This window comes from Arachis ipaensis, chromosome B5, assembly GCF_059453495.1.
Source record: "Arachis ipaensis isolate K30076 ecotype BB chromosome B5, ASM5945349v1, whole genome shotgun sequence".
Classification (NCBI taxonomy): Eukaryota; Viridiplantae; Streptophyta; class Magnoliopsida; order Fabales; family Fabaceae; genus Arachis; species Arachis ipaensis.
Window position 1 is genome coordinate 55,141,932 of NC_142440.1, and position 5,724 is coordinate 55,147,655.

General features: G+C 36.8%; 1 non-coding gene across 1 annotated transcript; it reads right to left on the reverse strand.

Moving 5' to 3' along the window:
• Window positions 1-4,878: 4,878 nt before the first annotated feature.
• Window positions 4,879-4,986, reverse strand: LOC148564236 (small nucleolar RNA R71). Its single transcript, XR_015884471.1, has one exon. It is a non-coding gene; the product is annotated as a small nucleolar RNA R71 (small nucleolar RNA).
• Window positions 4,987-5,724: the final 738 nt, after the last annotated feature.

Sequence of the window (5,724 nt, forward strand, 5' to 3'; positions counted from 1 at the left end):
TCTATAGTAACTTCAGACCGGTTGCTAGTGGGAATGATTGAGCGTTGAATGAACTCCAACCGTCCTCTAGCTACAGGCTTAAGGTCCAGTCTTCTCAGTTGAACCGGCTTGCCTTTTGAGTCAATCTTCCATTGAGCTCTTTCCACACATATGTCCATGAGGACTTGGTCCAACCTTTGATCAAAGTTGACTCTCCTTGTGTAGGGGCGTGCGTTCTCTTCCATCATTGGCAAGTTGAACGCCAACCTCACATTTTTCAGACTAAAATCTAAGTATTTCCCCCGAACCATGGTGAGATAATTCTTTGGGTTCGGGTTCTTACTTTGATCATGGTTCCTAGTGATCCATGCATTAGCATAGAACTCTTGAACCATTAGAATTCCGACTTGTTGGATGGGGTTTGTTAAAACTTCCCAACTTCTTCTTTGGATCTCATGTCGGATCTCCGGATACTCATTTTTCTTGAGTTTGAAAGGGACCTCGGGGATCACCTTCTTCTTGGCCACAACATCATAGAAGTAGTCTTGATGTGCTTTGGAGATGAATCTTTCCATCTCCCATGACTCGGAGGTGAAAGCTTTTGTCTTCCCTTTCCCTTTTCTAGAGGATTCTCCGGTCTTAGGTGCCATCAATGGTAATGGAAAAACAAAAAGATTTATGCTTTTACCACACCAAACTTAGAATATTGCTCGCCCTCGAGCAAGAGAAGAAAGAAGAAATGGAGGAGAGGGAGAGAGGTTTGTGTTTCGGCCAAGAAGAGGAAGAGAGGGTTGTGTTGTGTGAAAATGAAGAAGAATGGAGGGGTTTATTGATGAGCGGATAATTTATACGCTTTTTGACATTGTTTTTAGTATGTTTTTAGTAGGATCTAGTTACTTTTAGGGATGTTTTCAATAGATTTTGTGTTAAATTCACATTTCTGGACTTTACTATGAGTTTGTGTGTTTTTCTGTGATTTCAGGTATTTTCTGGCTGAAATTGAGGGACTTGAGCAGAAATCAGATTCAGAGGTTGAAAAAGGACTGCTGATGCTGTTGGATTCTGACCTCCCTGCATTCAAAGTGGATTTTCTGGAGCTACAGAACTCGAAATGGCGCGCTTCCAATTGCGTTGGAAAGTAGACATCCAGGGCTTTCCAGCAATATATAATAGTCCATACTTTGGCCAAGAATAGATGACGTAAACTGGCGTTCAACGCCAGCTTTCTACCCAAATCTGGTGTCCAGCGCCAGAAAAGGATCCAAAACCACAGTTGAACGCCCAAACTGGCACAAAAACTGGCGTTCAACTCCACAAATGGCCTCTGCACGTGCAACACTTAAGCTCAGCCCAAACACACACCAAGTGGGCCCCGGAAGTGGATTTATATATCAAATACTTACTCATGTAAACCCTAGTAGCTAGTTTATTATCAATAGGACCTCTTACTATTGTATTAGACATCTTTGGATTACCTTATGATCCTTTGATCACGTTTTAGGGGGCTGGCCATCTCGGCCATGCCTGGACCTTCACTTATGTATTTTCAACGGTAGAGTTTCTACACTCCATAGATTAAGGTGTGGAGCTCTGCTGTTCCTCAAAGATTAATGCAAGTACTACTGTTTTCTATTCAATTTATCTTATTTCGCTTCTAAGATATCCATTCGCACCCAAGAACGTGATGAAGGTGATGATTATGTGTGACGCTCATCACCATCTCCCCTATGAACACGTGCCTGACAAACACTTCCGTTCTACATGAAATAAGCTAGAATGAATATCTCTTAGATCTCCTAACCGGAATCTTCGTGGCGTAAGCTGGAATGATGGCGGCATTCAAGAGAATCCAGAAGGTCTAAACCTTGTCTGTGGTATTCTGAGTAGGATTCAATGATTGAATGACTGTGACGAGCTTCAAACACGCGAGTGCTGGGCGTTAGTAACAGACGCAAAAGGAGGGTGAATCCTATTCCAGCATGATCGGGAACCGACAGATGAATAGCCGTGCCGTGACAGGGTGCGTGAGCATATTATTCACTGAGAGGAGGGGATGTAGCCACTGACAACGGTGATGCCCTTGCATAAAGCCAGCCATGGAAAGGAGTAAGACTGATTGGATGAAGATAGCAGGAAAGCAGAGGTTCAGAGGAACGAAAAGCATCTCCATTCGCTTATCTGAAATTCCTACCAATGATTTACATAAGTACCTCTATCCCTATCCTATTAATTATTATTCGAAAACACCATTATCCATTTATATCTGCCTGACTGAGATTTACAAGGTGACCATAGCTTACTTCATACCAACAATCTCCGTGGGATTCGACCCTTACTCACGTAAGGTATTACTTGGACGACCCAGTGCACTTGCTGGTTAGTTGCACCGAAGTTGTGACAATTATGAATTAAGATCAGAGCACCAAGCTTTGGAGCCATTACCAGGATTTGTTCGAGCCTGGAGATCACAATTTCGTGCACCAAGTTTTTGGCGCCGTTGCCGGGGATTGTTCGTGTTTGGACAACTGACGGTTCATCTTGTTGCTCAGATTAGGTAATTTTCTTTTTGTCTTGTTTTCAAAAAATTTTTCAAAAATCTTTTAAAAATTCTTCCTTTGTTTTCGAAAAAAAAAAATTTTAAAATAAAAATGTTTTCAAAAATATATTTTCCTTTCAGAATTTTTAAGAATGAATTCTAGTGTTTCATGGAGCATGTTGAAGCCTGGCTGGTTGTAAAGCCATGTCTCAATTCTTATACTCAAGAGAAGAGCTTCTTTATCTTAGCCAATTGGCTGTTGAATGTAAGGAATGTCAGGCGTGTCATGTCTGAGTTACATACTAAAGCTTGGCTGGCTATTAAGCCATGCCTGACCCTTTGATTGGAGCTTTAGAGCATAAGATTCCTGGAATTCATATTAAAAATTTTGGAATCCTTATTTTCTTTTTCAAAATTATTTTTCGAAAAACATAAAATAAAAATCCAAAAAAAAATAGAAAATCATAAAAATCAAAAATATTTTTGTGTTTCTTGTTTGAGTCTTGAATCATATCATAAGTTTGGTGTCACTTGCATATGCATCTTGCATTTTTTCGAAAATATCATGCATTCATAGTGTTCTTCATGATCTTCAAGTTGTTCTTGGTAAGTCTTCTTGTTTGATCTTGATGATTTTTTGTTTTGTTTCTTTTCATCTTTATCATATGCATTCTTGAATTCTTAGTGTCTAAGCATTAAAGAATTCTAAGTTTGGTGTCTTGCATGTTTTCTTTGCATTAAAAAATTTTTCAAAAATATGTTCTTGATGTTCATCATGACATTCATAGTGTTCTTGGTGTTCATCTTGACATTCATAGCATTCTTGCATGCATTCATTGTTTTGATCTAAAAATTTCATGCATTGCATCATTTTTCTTGTTTTTCTCTCTCATCATAAAAATAAAAAAATTAAAAAAAAAATATATCTTTCCCTTTTTCTCTCATCAAATTCGAAAATTGAGTTGAGTTTTTCAAAAATTTTTAAAAATCAAAGTTGTTCCTTATGAGTCAAATCAAATTTTCAATTTGAAAATCTTATCTTTTTCAAAATCTTTTTCAAAAATCAAATCTTTTTCAAAATTCTTAGTTATTTTCGAAAATTAAAAAAATATTTTTCAAAAATATTTTTCTTATTTTTATATCAAATTTTCGAAAATAATATAATCAATTAATGTTTTGATTCAAAAATTTGAAGTTTGTTACTTGCTTGTTAAGAAAGATTCAAACTTTAAGTTCTAGAATCATATCTTGTGATTTTAAAAATATAATCTTTTTCAAAAACTAATTTCTATCATATCTTTTCAAAAAAAAAATATCTTCTTATCTTATCTTTTTCAAAATTTGATTTCAAAATATCTTCTCTAACTTCCCAACTTCTTATCTTTTCAAATTTGTTTCAACTAACTAACTAACTTTTTGTTTGTTTCTTAACTTTTTCAAAACTACCTAACTAACTCTCTCTCTCTAATTTTCGAAAATATCTTCCCTCTTTTTCAAAAATTTCTTTTTTATTAACTAATTATTTTTATTTTTTATATAAAAAAAAATTTCGAAAAAATACTAAACTTTTTCAAAAACTATTTTCAAAAATCACTAACTCTTTTTCAAAAATTGTTTTCGAAAATTCACTTCCCCCTCTCATCTTCTTCTATTTGTTTATTGATATACTAACATCTTTCCTTTAACTCTCCAAAAATCCGAACCCCCTCTCTCTCTGAGTTCAGATTTTCTTCCCTTCTTTTCTTCTACTAACACAAGGATCCCTATACTGTGGTATAAAGGATCCATATTATTATTACTATTTTTTCTGTGCCATCTTCTTTGTCATATGAGCAGGAGCAAGGACAAGAACATTCTTGTTAAAGCAGATCCAGAACCTGAAAGGACTCTGAAGAAAAAATTTAAGAGAAGCTAAAATACAACAATCCAGAGATAACCTTTCAGAAATTTTCGAACAGGAAAAGGAGATGGCAGCAGAAAATAATAATAATATAAGGAAGATGCTTGGTGACTTCACTGCACCTAATTCCAATTTACATGGAAGAAGCATCTCCATTCCTGCCATTGGAGCAAACAACTTTGAGCTGAAACCTCAATTAGTTTCTCTGATGCAGCAGAACTGCAAGTTTCATGGACTTCCATCTGAAGATCCCTTTCAGTTCTTAACTGAATTCTTGCAGATATGTGATACTGTTAAGACTAATGGAGTAGATCCTGAAGTCTACAGGCTCATGCTTTTCCCTTTTACTGTAAGAGACAGAGCTAGATTATGGTTGGATTCTCAACCCAAAGACAGCCTGAACTCTTGGGATAAGCTGGTCACGGCTTTCTTAGCCAAGTACTTTCCTCCTCAAAAGCTGAGCAAGCTTAGAGTGGATGTTCAAACTTTCAAACAGAAAGAAGGTGAATCCCTCTATGAAGCTTAGGAAAGATACAAACAGTTGACCAAAAAGTGTCCTTCTGACATGCTTTCAGAATGGACCATCCTGGATATATTCTATGATGGTTTATCTGAGCTATCAAAGATGTCACTGGATACCTCTGCAGGTGGATCCATTCACCTAAAGAAAACGCCTGCAGAAGCTCAAGAACTCATTGACATGGTTGCTAATAACCAGTTCATGTACACTTCTGAGGGGAATCCTGTGAGTAATGGGACGCCTATGAAAAAGGGAGTTCTTGAAGTTGATACTCTGAATGCCATATTGGCTCAGAATAAAATATTGACTCAGCAAGTCAATATGATCTCTCAGAGTCTGAATGGAATGCAAGTTGCATCCAACAGTACTCAAGAGGCTTCTTATGCAGAAGAAGCTAATGATCCTGAGAACCCTGCAATAGCAGAGGTAAATTACTTAGGTGAACCTTATGGAAACACCTATAACTCATCATGGAGAAATCATCCAAATTTCTCATGGAAGGATCAAAAGCCTCAACAAGGCTTTAATAATGGTGGAAGAAACAGGTTTAGCAATAGCAAGCCTTTTCCATCATCCACTCAGCAACAGACAGAGAACTCTGAACAAAATGCTTCTAATTTAGCAAACTTAGTCTCTGATCTGTCTAAGGCCACTATAAGTTTCATGAATGAAACCATGTCTTCCATTAGAAATTTAGAAGCACAAGTGGGCCAGCTGAGTAAAAGGATCACTGAAATCCCTCCTAGTACTCTCCCAAGCAATACAGAAGAGAATCCAAAAGGAGAGTGC